General features: G+C 42.3%; 1 protein-coding gene across 4 annotated transcripts in view; it reads left to right on the top strand.

Moving 5' to 3' along the window:
- Window positions 1-5,252: 5,252 nt before the first annotated feature.
- The window catches only part of LCLAT1 (lysocardiolipin acyltransferase 1), a 117,039-nt gene continuing 108,667 nt past the window's right edge, over window positions 5,253-13,624 (top strand). For all 4 annotated transcript variants that reach the window (XM_055725575.1, XM_055725573.1, XM_055725571.1 and 1 more), the window contains exons 1-2: window positions 5,253-5,411; window positions 5,606-5,716. The gene's annotated coding sequence lies outside the window, so the exon portion shown is untranslated. The remainder of the gene's footprint in view (window positions 5,412-5,605; window positions 5,717-13,624) is intronic.

Below are 13,624 nucleotides of genomic sequence, written 5' to 3'. Positions count from 1 at the left end.
TCCATCTTCTCTTTAGCTTTGGGGAGTTTAAAAACCCCAGTAATTTATCGAATTGCCTTTCATGGTTATACCTGCAGATGCCTTTTGAATTTGATAGCAAAAACATTCAAACTCACAGTGTTTCCCAAATCAGCTAAATACATTATATCACCTGTGCCAGTTACTATATTTGTAGGGCAGTAAACAGTGGCCTTTATTGTTTGCTGTTCCTGGGGCTGTGCATAAGAACGAGCTTAGTCTGTCTCCAGAGATATACACCTACCTTACTGGCACCAGAAATATTACACCAGCTTAAATCAGTGCAAGCTTTCCATGCTGTCACTGCCTTCCCTGTTTTGATTTGGTGACGGTAATCTCTACTCACTGCTGTGCTGATACCTTTTGAGTCGAGGTCCCTTCTCTACTTCTGCTGTTTCTGAAAAAAAATTAACAAGTGCAGCTTAGGCATGTTATGAACAGTTAGCAAATTTCCACACCTTAGAGGATATGTGGGCTCAGATATCTGGTTTTCTTTGCAAGCAGATGGAGAGGTGAAAATTCTTATGTGGGCTTGTCATATCCTTATCTCGAACCCTCCAGAAAAGTAGGAAAATGAAGGCGAGAAGGTGAATGATCCAGACATCAAGTAACTTAGCTCTTCTCACAGGCAGTGAAATTTGCATAGAAAACCCAAGAGAGAGGAAAATTCCAGGTGGATATGGAAATTTTGGCAAATGAGTTATATGAGGAGCGTTAGGGCAGAGCACAGAGATTAGGGCAGAGCCATCCAAAAGGATTTTAGGAAAAAACACAGCAGAGGCCCTGATGATGGTATCAGCACTGCTCTCTGGGGCTGAGGCCCTTGGGAACAGCATCTCATGACCTCCCACCTCCTGCCTTTATATGATCCTTTCTCATCTTTCCCTTTCTGTCACACAATCTTTTCTTCTTCCTCTTCTTCCCACTCCTTCAGTTTACCATTTTATAACATCTCTGGGGCTAATTCTGCAATTGTTTACATGGCATAGGACCATTAGGAAAGCATTTAACACAATCTGATGTGATTTAGGAGGTGGAAATAGCCATGTGAACAGGAGGATCTGGCAGACCCATAAGCAGCTCCTGGGTCACAATTTGGATTTTTTTGATGCAAGCACAGCCCAGGCTGTTCAGCAGCAAGAGCTTGGTGAGAGTCTCCTCATTCAAGTGACTGAGGCTTTTGCAAGGAACAGGAGAACGTGAGTTTTCTTTATGCTGTTTTTTGGCAGTTCTAGGGAGGCGTTACTGGCTGCTTAAAGATATTTTCCATACTGCTTATCTTTTCTTTCCTTTTGAGTGCCACATGGTCTATCATTTCCCGCAGCTCAGATACAAGCCCCAAGGGGACTTAGTCTATGAGTAAAACACAGAACTAAGCAACAGTGATTAAAACCCAAAATGTTTTAGGCATACTGCTGTTGCTGGTGACACTAGTTTCAAATGCTTTCCCCTCCTCACTGTCTCCCCTCTCTTAGTGTCTTTTTATGAGCTCCATGATGCCACTTATCATCCAGGTGAGCTATGCCAACACAGAACGGATGGAAGCAAATCATATCACTAAAAATGTTCTGTAAAGCCTACCCCAGCTATAGGCAAAAAAATTAAAAAAACCCAGAAAAATCCTCTTTCCTGTGTTACTATCAACATCTTACATTCTTCATTCCATACTTTTCCAAGTCCTGCCAGTGGATGGACGATAACTCGTCTCATTTCCTGTTTTCACTTTCTGTTTCTCAGGTGCTAGCACAACTAGAAAGTCTGAATAACTTTTAATTTCACCCCATTCCAAAAAGGATTTCATTGACATCACACACACACATCACACCACCACCAACAACAACCCCTGTAGTCAATTCTTTTTTCAGTCAAATAAATTTTTCAGTCTGTTTCTCCACATGAATACTGCTTATGCAGGCACACTGGCTCACAGTCTGGCTGCAAGTCCTCCTTCAATAGCTTTTGAACCTTTTTGATGAATTTAAAATTCGATGGAAGGGCAGCAGTCTCAGAAACAATCTTGTTCCTACAGGATCTGTTAATACAGACAGCATGCAGGGGAGCGAGAACTACGTTCGATGCCCCCACTGAGCAAACATTATTGTTTCTCTTGGCAGCTGGTACTCACTTGGTACTCACTGGCCAGCCCACACCTACTGCTTCTTGTTTTGCAGGGCTGTCACTCGTGGTGTGGGGAAGAGATGTCATTAATGTGGCAGGGATGGAGGTGGGCTGAGGGATACAGGGAGCGAGTTTGTTGGAGATCAGGCCTTGCTGCTTCCAGCTCTCCCCACAGGAATTGTTTTATGGCTAAATTAGATTTATATTGTTTTACTTCAAACATGTTGAAAGGTTGACTTCAGCTTCAAATGGCATTATTTTTGTGGAGGTAAAGCCAGTACCTTAATATTATTTTAACAAAGCCTTCTGAAATGCACATACATTTCCAGTCAGCCGGATTCTTCCTTTTTGCTGAATACTGAACATTCTTTTCTTCCCCTCACTGTTGTCTTTGGCTGTAGAAATTGTACTTTCCACTTTCACAAAAACTGTAGGGGCATTATGAATGCCTGTATTTTTCTTGAGCGGACTTTTTGCTTTCTAACAAAATGGTTACACGAACTCACTTCACACAAGTTCAGTGTGAAGTATATGATTGTAGAGCACAAGGTGCTTATCTACTTTGCCTGTGTAGTTGCAACTGAAAATTAAATTCTCCTTTATATTTTCTAATAGGGTGCCACGGTGAACGGTTGAAAAGCTGTCATGTTCTTCTTCAGCTGGCTGCATGTCAATGTGATAGACAAAATGATTTCTCTACAAACAGTACAAAATTGCTTTGGGGTCCTTAAGGAAAACAGGAACACAGTTACTTCTTATTATCTCCCTTAGCAAATTGTTTTCTCCACAGCTGTAAGTAAAATATCTTAACTGGAAGTTTGTATAGCCAGGTGTTGGCATTGTAAGGAGCAGAGCTGTATGGTGTTTCACATTTTCTAATGAAATTACAAACTTTGATTACTATCGCCTGACAGCACTCTCAGCAAGAAGAAATTGTCATTATTCCTACTACACTGATGGGGAGAGTGATTTGTCCAGGGTCACCCTGGAAGCAGCAGTGAGTTTCTGGCCTGCATTTTGGTGCTCAGAGATAGACGCTGGAGTGCCAAAGCCCCTTAGCTACAAAATCTTGCTCAAGATTTTATTAACCCGTTCTAGCGTGGATTTCTTCCATACATAGAGCTTCAGCCTGAGAGACAATTAGCCGTATGCATTTTTTCCCATTATCAGCTTATCGAACTAATGAAAGGAGCCACGACTTCCCTGCAGTACAAATGCTGAAAGCCACATGTAGGTATGGCTGCAGTTTCACCTCTCTCACCATCCTGTACAACAGCAGTACAATAATTTGGGGACAGCTTTCTGTTTAGCATTCCAGGGTTGTAGCAGGAGGTCTACTGCAGATGCCATCGCTGCAGATGCCCCATTTCTATTCAAACTTTTGAGGATGCCCAGGAGCCAGCCTGTCAATGGTTGACAGCCCAAGACACATGTTCCCCTTGGAGACATTCTGCCTATGTTATTTCTTTCATCCTAAGGTCTTGCGCTTAGCTACTTAAAATTCTGCAGTTTGCCTTCCCCTTGTCCTTGCTTTCAGGAGGCACTAGTGAGGATTTATTTCACCTAGCTTTAACTAGCTGATCAAGAAGAGTGCTCTCAATGTCAGCCATTTCAGCTTCCCATGTGCTGGGCTTAGACATCCATTTTAGGATGGAATGGGGAACTTTTTGGAGCTGCTGAGAGGGGGGAACCTTGATGACTAAGTCTTTGGGAAGCTTGTTCCAGTCCTTGACCATTCTCAGTTTGAAGAATTCCTTCTTAATATCTAATTGGGATTTCTCTTGCTGTAATGTGGGACCAATGGCTCTTATCTTTTTGCTGTTAGCCTGTGAGAAGAGTCTGGCTCCACTTTCTCAATAACCTTCCACCAGTGGAAGACAACAGCTAAGTCTCCCCTCAGCCCCGACTTCTCTGGGCTGAATGAACAGATGAGATCCCTCAAACAGGGATGACCATGGAATTTCCAACAGTTTTATGAGTTTCAGGATGAGACTCCCAGAAGGCTTATTCCTTAATTTTTTTATTTCAAGGATTGACCAAATTGATGAAAGGTTCTCAGCTCTACAAGGGTATTTACTAAGGCAATAAATTCTCACTGAATGATGGTAGGCACTTCAGAAAAGCTGATGTTGTCCTCAAAACTAACTGTGGTAGAAAAGAGGGATCCCACCAGGGGAGTGGCTGTGAAGCAACACATCCCTAAATGGGCACAAGATCAGGTTTTGCCCCGGTATTTGTAATTTGCAGGATTTTTGCAAAGAGACATGTTTGCCTGTGCACGTGAAATTGTTGCGGGGTCAGAGAGACAGCCTGGGCCACTTTGGTCCTAATCCAGCAGCTCTAGTCAGCCAGGCATGGGTTCACTTTGGTTTTACACAAGCATAAAGCTTTAGTTAAAACCTCCTGGAGTTTTCCTTCTTGGGTTGGGGGTTTCACCAGATTTGTTTACCTTATAAAAACATACATGTGGAAAGAGTACAAAAAGGTTAACTGTGTCAACAGTGAGCAGCAGTAAAGCACGGTGCAATAAAAGCTGAAAATACTGCTGGTTTCAGGGAAAGTTAAAAGAAACCATCTCCTCACAGCAGTGGAAATCATGCCACGATCATTTTCCGCTTCTCTCACACTTGACAGGCTATTTCATGACAAAAGCCACAACTAACAGCAGTTAGGTTTTCCCACTTGTACAGCACTGTGCGGCTGATGAATCACTGTCCCCTTTTTGCTAACAACTATATTAAAATGAGTGTTTTTTCTTCCCGAGCACCCAAAGCCACGCTCTCCCACGGAACACGGCTCCCGTACCACCGAGGGCCCGGCCGAAATCCCCCCTCCAGGCAAGGCGGGTCCAAGCACGCGGGGGCACCGGGATCCGCGGGGGGGAGGCCGTGACCCGTGGGGAGGGGCACCTGTGGGGGCAGGAGGCCGGGGGCGGCGGGGCCGAGCCCCGGGACGGCGGCACAGCCCCTGGCTGGGCTCCACGGCTCCTGCCGCCACCTGGTCGCTGGCTGGGCCCGTCACCCACGCGGGTGGGAGGGGGTGGACGGCCGCTGCCTCTTTAAGGGAAGCCCGGGCCGACAGCGCTGCCATGGCAACGGCTTGACAGCCGTGACCGGAAGTGATTGGGGGTCAGAGGTCGCCGGTGCAGCGGGAACATGGCGGCGGCGGCACTGGCGAGGCTGGGTGCTGGCGGCGGCGTGGCCGCGCTCCCCGGGGCGGCGGCTCCCTGAGCGGGGCGGGGAGCCTCCTCCCGCCGTGACGCTGCCCCCGCTCAGGTGAGGCCGGGCGGGCGGGCAGGGCTGCTCCGGCGGCGGGCCAGGCCGGGCCGGGCGGGCGCTGGGCTGGCCCTCGGGGCGCGGCGGGGCTGACCGGCGGCTCCGGGCCTCCGCCGCTGGCCCGGCCCTGCCGGTGTTTCCTGGGCGAGCTGCGGCCTGCCGGGCTGTCTCACCTGCCTCCCGTCTCTCCGCAGGCATGGTCGCTGCGCTGTAGGAGGCAGGGAGCCGCGGCGATGCCAGAGGAGGAGCCGCGGGAGGAGAGCGCTTGAGCTTGTCTGAGGAGCCGCGCAGTGTGTGTGAAACGTGTAGGTTCCCCAAACCTCAGCGCTGCTATGTTTATCACACCTAGAAGAATAAACGGAGGCTTAGTACAATCTCATCCTCAGTATCTTTCCTTTTGGGAAAAGCAGAGCCTCTTGTTAGGGCTCACACACACACATAAGTCAGTTTTGTCAGCTGTAGCTGGGTGATTTTCCCTGTTTCTGTGTCTGTTGCTTCTCCCCCTGTTGCTGTTGGTTGCGTACCCAGCTGTCTGGGCTACCTTTGCCCTCTCCCAAAGCTAAACTTTGACCTGAATGGTTTCTTGTGTAAGAAGTGCCAGGTGAATATTGGGACAGGGCATGTAACCTCTCACAGCCCGGCTGTTCAGAACAGAACTGTGGCTGCAGAAAGCTAGTGCTAAAAATAAATGCCAGAATTAAACTGTGTGTGCAGCTTCACATTGATGCTTATGTGTATTCACTGTGATACAGTACTTGGTCACTAGGCTTTTTTTTTTTTTTTTTTTTTTAATCTCCACTTACACTAGTGGATATAGTGGGGCTATGCTCGCATAATGGATGGTGTATTTTGCTTATTGATTGCAAAGTGTTTCCATATCTCATTTGCTTCATAGTAGCTGTCACTGGTTCTGATGATACCATCCACTCTCTGCTTTTGGACCCTTGGGTGTTTCAGTAGTAGTTACCACAGTGATATTTTAATGTTTTGCAAGCACAAACTTATTGCACTGTAACACAGTGAGATTAACAGATGGTCTTTTTCTTATACGCCCCTTCTTAGTTTACAAATGACGAAACTAGGGTAAAACAAGGAGAAAGGCCATCGTATGTCGTGAACTGAACACAGAAATCTCAAAAGAGTTGATTGACTTTGTAATCAGGCTTTATAGTATTATCTAGTACTCTGAATGTAAAGCTTCAGTGGCAGCTGTACTGTCTGGCTCCTCAGCAAGTCAAGGTGTAGTGTGAACACGTGGTTTGGTCAGTGTGGGCTGCAGCTGAAGAGTGTGGTCTTACTCCTTCGTCATCACTGGGCGTTGGTTACTGCTGCTTTTTGTAGTGGATTTAGGGGCTGGATGGTTGCAGGGACAGTTGATATAACAGTTTTATGGGGATGGCTTTCTGTCAGATGGAAGCTATTCTAGTGAGTGTTTGCGCTGATATGAATGAAAGCTGTTTCTTCTGCACTGATGTAAACCAGCTGTGGGTTAAGTATAACATGAAACTACCTCGAGAAACCAAATCTCAAACTGGTCATTCAGAAAAATCAAGACTACACTTAAAACTTTTGAAAAATTTGGATTAAAAGAAGTAGTCAGCCATGTGTAGGGAATATGTGGTAAGAGTGAAGGGAGTGTAAGTCTGTGAAGGAACTTTCCCTTCTTTCCAGAGTCCTTTCTCCATTCACGTCTTGCCAAAGAGCTTCTGTGCTGAAAAAGGGAAGTCTCTTACAAAGCCTTATTTAGACCCCAGGGGCTGGTCCACCACGTGTAGTTGGTGAGGCAGGAATCTTGAAGGAAAAATAATGTTGTATCCTACTGTAAAAGCCAAACTGAAGTTGCTTAGGAAAACCTTGATTGTGGTATGTTCCAGCTCCTTATTTTGATGAGTTTTTCTTTCATGGAGTTCCCTACCCTTCTCATAAAACCAATCTGAAAAGAAAACTGTAAGTGTAATGAGGTGTCATCTTCACATCTGCCTGGGGTTTTTAGCAGTGTTAGGGTTACTTGATCCAGCAAATCCTTTCTGCAGTTGCTCAGGTGGCAGGCCGTCATGTGTTTCATCTGTTCCTGCAGAGTCTCAACTTCTTCAGCATCTATTTTTAATAATGCTGGGCTAGATTCTTAATCACCTGAACCGTCTCAGATGTAAATCCTCTTGTCCTTTTGCTGGCTTTCTATTTGAATCTGTCCCAGACTTCTCTCTGTAAAGTTTCTCTCTTAATTTTTGCTTAGACAGTCTCATTTTTGTCACTCTTTTCCTGTCAGTTGTCCTGTCCATCAATGTGCTGCTGCTTCCCATTCATCCCACCTCTGCTGTGCCAAAACACACCTTTTTCGTTGGCTGCTTCTTCTTGGGACACACAGTCTTTGTCTCGGTTTATGCTTTTCCTCCTACCTGGTCATCATTTGTGAACAATGTCCCTTATCCTCTGTCCTTTCTTTCCTTACTTTGTTCTGTTGTTCTCCACTTAGTCTTGTTCAAGGTTGTCCCTTCCTTGTTTCTTCAGGTTGTGGTGCTGAGAACACACAGACAAGATTCCTCATGTTCTGTATGTGGTATTGAGTTCCATAATCTGGTTTAATGTTTTATCAGCTATGGGCTGAGGAGAGCCGCCTTGTTTGCATTGCATGTGTGGTGTTTGGTCAGCGCTTAGAGCCAAGAGAGGGGAAAACAGAACCTTTAGAGAGCTGACTTTTTGAAACGGGTCCCTCCTGATTTTGGGCAAAGGCTTGCAGTTTGGTTTTATGTAACTTTTTGTTGACCTGGCCAAAAAGCAAATTGCTCCTGAAAGACACTTCTGTGTTATAAAATAAATTGTTGCTGCTACATGGCACAGTGAGATGCAAGAGAGCAATGTTAGCAGACTTCATGAAACCTAGACAAAATGTCTTTTTTTCCTAGTCTTTTTCTCTTGGCTGAACTAGTTTGCTTGTGAACTTGTTTTGCTGTAATAAACATAATTTAGTTAATTTAATTTATTTGTATTAGGGTTTCTTACATGCTTAGTGATTCAAGACTGGGGGAGTCTTGTCAATCCAAAATGAATTGCGTCACTAGGTTCACACACTATCCTTCCATGAGTCTGAGAAAATTAATTTCCTTTTAATCTGACAGCAGGCATAGGTTTTGGGGTTTGCGTGTGTGATTCCCCCCTCTGCCCCCCAGGGATTCCTTGAAAAAAACCTGGTGTTTTTTTCATATTGCTGCTTTTGAACATGCCTTTCCAGAGATGTTTGCATCTGTGATACTAAACCTCCCATGGCTCTTGGTTTATTTTTGGGCATCCTTTGTTATAACACCTGCTATTTATGTTATTTTTGGTATCAAGGGAGCAGGTATTGCTTTCATTTCAGTGGTTCTGAAAGGTATTGCTTCATCTTAAGTGCTTGCTTATTGAGCTTATGGTGGTTTTGTTATTTTTAAGGCATCCAGCATGTCTTACGGTTGAACGAAATCTGTATCTATTTGCTCTTCTCTTTTGATGGCAGCTTCAGTGGGGCCATGAAGGCTGAATTAATAGGCTGCCTGATGGGTCTGTGTGGAGGAGCTGTATGGATCACCACACAAGGCTTGTAGGAAGAGAATTATTTTTTCTTGAAAATCCTCTAGTCTTACAAAATTACTGTTTGAATCGTGGAAGTGTGCCTATAAACTGCTGTGCCCCGAGACATGCTCAGAGTTCCTGGGCACTTTAAAGGATGAATGATTCGTTGTTTTGTACTCCTTCACCAAATCAGTGAAATGGTGGAGCTGGTTGTAGTCGAAGAGTCAAAAGATAACCAAGCACCCAGGCTTGTACAGGAGGAAAAAAACTCACACCCACACAACCAAACCATTGCCAAATCAAAGACAAAGAATAGCAGGCTGCGCAGGTGCTGACAAGTACACACTATTGTAATTTGTACAAAGGAATGGAGTTACTTTGTTTTCCTGAAATCCTGTTAGTTGCATCAAACTGGTAATGGTTGTTGCAGAGCAAGATTTAACTTACTGTTCAAAGTAATTGGAATTTATTGTGGTTACACATGAAATGAACATACAGATCTGGGATTAGCATGTGATCATGTTTTTATTTTTTTCCCCCTTTTAACTCTTGCATGGCCAGTATGATAATGAATCCACCCAAATATTAATTGCGAAGTAACAGAAAATATGCTGTGTGACCCTTCAAATCTATTAGAAGGACCCTTTCTGGTGTTTTAAGGTAGACATGTTAGTTTTGCTACGTGCCGTATGTGGCACTTCACGCAAGCTCTCGCCACTGGTGTGGTTTCAACAGTGGTAAAAGTGCTGAGAATCCTCTGTTCAGCTTGATCAGCTCTTGGAGAGCCAGAAGCAGTAGATAAAATATTCAAAACCTTCCCACCCCCCCACCCCCCACCCCCCAAGAAAATTCTTTATGCCCAAGTAATTAATTCCACATCACTTGGTTATTTTGCTCTTAGGTTTCATTATGGTTACTCTTATCTAGCATTGGTATCGATTTTTAACAATCGATTTCACCAATTTTCACACGAGCAACAATCTACAGCCTGCATTTGTTCAGATCAAGCATTACCATTATCTGTTTGAATTCAGAAGATAATTGCATATCTTGCAAATTACCCAATGGCTGTTTCATCTTGAAACATTTAGAAATCCATTTTAGTTTCTTGTAATTATAATGTTTTAGTCAGACAGCAATCTAAACTTAGGACAGCACTTTGGCAGTGATATGCTTGTCTTTCTAAAATGAGCACAGTTTCTGTGGTTAAATTTTCCTTTCATTTAAATATAGATTTTAATCAGTGTAGGCCAAACTTTTCCAACCATATTTAAAATTAGCTTGAACCATATTTTAAAAAGTATGTTCTCCTAATGTGATATAGTTTATGTAGAAAAATATGTGCAGAAATGAATGTTTTTAAGCTGATTAATGCTTTTGAAGTGTTTTTAAAATTTATTTGCAGAAAACATTTATAGACTGGCTCAAATGTGACTTGATACTAGTAGTCTCTTTGTAATAAATACCACTGAAAGCACTTCATACTGTGCTTCTGAAATTTGAAAGGTAGCTGTTCAGATAGAAACTGTAAATTGCACTCATCAGGCAGCTAAGTTACAACATCAAAATGAAGTACAATGCTTGCTGTTCTTCCAGACTTCCATGCAAACGTTGTTTTGGAGATTACTGAAGTTTTCATTGGTTGTTTTATACTTCTTTAGGTAGGGTATAGTTACCGTTTTCAGTTGGTAAGTTGAAATGGTTAATACATTTAAAGCAATTGTAAAGCATTGTTTGTATTCCAAAACAGACGTGTGAATGAGTCTGAATTGCATCTGTCAGGTAGCTATTACAACTCCCTGAATTACTGCTAAACATTTAGTAGTTGCAGTTTCTAGAAAAAGTATTACCCCCCGCCCCTCCTGCAGCAACGCGTTACCAATCTTATATCCCTGTTTTTTTAACTAAATGCAGGAAAAAAACCATCTTTGCTATAACCAGAAGGTGTTCCAGTTGGCAGTGTTCAGAGATCCAGGGAGTTAATCTGTAAGCAGACTGTTCTTCAAATAGACCATTTCTACTGATCACAGGCAGGATGAGATGCTTTCAAAGAGGAAAGTGAGGACAAATGTCCTAAGAGATGAGTTGTGTGGGTTTCCGTTATATGGAATGCAGTGTGTTTTTTGTGTGAGACGTGCTGGTTAACTTTGACATGCTGTTTCTTTAATAAATACAATGTTGGAAAAGATACACCGTCCTGCTTTGAACACAGAACTGTGAGAAATCTGATTTAGATTTTCAGATCCTTTATGCTATTATTCACATGCTAGAAGGATTAGATCCTTCTGGTTTTTAATACTTAATCTTACAGTAATCATGTGTCTGTTCAGCTGATCAGCTCCATTTGCTATCAAGATCATGTTTGTTACTGTGATTTTAATGATTGCTAGAATGTAAAGGACATTGGTTTTGAAAAAGCTGATAATACTATAGCAATAGTAAGAAATTGTAAATTTATCAATGACTGGTAAAGCTTACCTTTTTTCCAATTGCTGCAGCGTGTGGTATTACTTCTAAGAAACTTAAATGGAACAAACATTTTTTTAATTTCGCTCGGCAATTTTTCTCATAAACTGGGCTAGCTCTTACCCAGAATTTGTGTGATACAGTGGGAATTTCTCAAGCATTCGGCTCACTGAATAGCAGTTATGCGTTTCGTGCTCACTGAGATACAACTTCTAACTCTTCTGGTAAGATAAAGCCAGGAGACAGTGGTAACCATACACTGATCTATGGAAATTAACTTTTGCAGAGTGAACCAAATTGCAGACTGGCTTTCAGGTGATGGTCAGAACACGGAACTTGTTCCTAGTTCTGCTGTGTAAATTTTTTAGATTGTGTGTCAGCTGGAGTTTGGGGCCACTTGCTCCAGGGAAGTCCTTACTAACATGACTTACAAAGCCAAAGAAAACTACAAAAGTTTTCTCAAGGATCAAAACAAGTAGAAGAAATACTAACCTGTTAAATCTCTGTTGGGAGTCAGTCCGTTTTTAAAATTAACTTATTTTTTTAAGTCTCCACTCATGGAATACCTCTTTCATTTGAATACAACTTTTCAGAAAGTGTGAGGTAATACACTCATGCCAAGGTTGGAGCCAATCTGTAGGGTCTGGTAAGGTAAGGTTAATAATTTCCTTTCAACCTCCTGCATAGACAGGAGCTTTCTTCTGGTATTCCCTCTTAAGCTGACAAGATTTGGTAGCGTTTTCACACTGAACTAGTGAATTCCCTTAAAAAGAAAACAATTTTAGCAATTACGTTCAAGGCCTTTTGCCCAGGTCAGTAGATTTGGGACGAGTAAAAATGATGCACTGCCAGTGAACTAATTATGTATAATTCATCATCATAATAGTGGAAACAATTAACATTCTGGGAATTGGTATGCATTTCACATTTGGAAGGAGGGATATTTGGTTTAGTTTAATCTTAAATAATTGCAGACCATCTAGGAAGATGGAATGTAATGTTTTGGGTGTGTTGGATCTTTCTGAACTTTGGGGATAGATTGTTTTAGGAAAGGGTTGATCTTACTGCATTTTGTGCTGTCTCCATGAGATGGACAGATCTTGCACTAGTTTCTGTAGAAAAATACTTGTGAGTTGCTAGAGTTTCCTTAGAAAAATACTTGTGTGTTAATCTGATTTATGAGAAGCATTTTGCAGGCTCATCTATTTCTAACCATTGAAAGTGACAAAGGGTGTGTGTGTCTCAAAATTATGGCTTTGCTTAGAGGAGTGTGTTCTTCTATTGAGAACATCGGGTTTAAATTTTCACTTGAATACCAAGTTTTAAATAAAATCCTGATACTTACCCACTATTTCCAGTACTTGTGTGGGTCTGCTATAAAATGGATACTTCATTATTTTCTCATAAATACTTGTATCTTTAGATCCCACTTTCCAAAATTTACTTAGAATAGTTCTTTTTGTAAAAACTTTTTTCACAGACTGTTTTTACTTACGTTGTAATAAAGGTAGGCATTGTGCTTACTGTATCCCAGTCCTACTCTGAAGAAGGAACCTTGGTGTCTTTCTTAAATACTGAGACGCATTTAGTTTTGCATCCCTGTAGGATACAGGGATGCGGTGTTGAGCAGTGTCAGCTCCACTAAGCAACAAAAAAATCCCACTTTAAGACAATGCTTTAACTGAATGACACATCTCATTTGGATTTTGACAGTGAGAGTGCTGTGTGTTTATCTTGTCTGCCAACTGAACACTTCTTGAATGACAAATGCCTGTGAGAATGTCAAGGGTTAAATAGCTATATTTTTTGTGTGTGTTCTTATTACAGTAGGTCATTGAAGGACCTTGAGAGATGACTGATCTGTAAAATTGAGACAAAGGCTCTGTAGTTATGGTAGTATGGAAATTAATTATAGGCAGAAGCAAATGTATCTTGAGTGGTCACAATAGGGATATTGCTAAAACGATCCTTGATAGCACAGAAATGTGTATTATCTTCTGTCTAAAGGGAAAACAGCTAAAATAATGGATTATTTGTTAAAGTAATTGCAGTAGGCTAGCCTATGGAAGAACAATAGAGTGTGATAATGCAGCACCCTTGTGCAGTAGAATATGTTTGAAAATATACTAATAGCTGTTACTTTAAAGAAAGAACCTTATGAAAAGTTGAGAGGATTTAGTAAGCTTTGATTGTGAGAG

Source organism: Falco cherrug, chromosome 13 (assembly GCF_023634085.1).
Source record: "Falco cherrug isolate bFalChe1 chromosome 13, bFalChe1.pri, whole genome shotgun sequence".
Classification (NCBI taxonomy): Eukaryota; Metazoa; Chordata; class Aves; order Falconiformes; family Falconidae; genus Falco; species Falco cherrug.
This window is presented reverse-complemented; position numbering and strand designations above follow the sequence as displayed.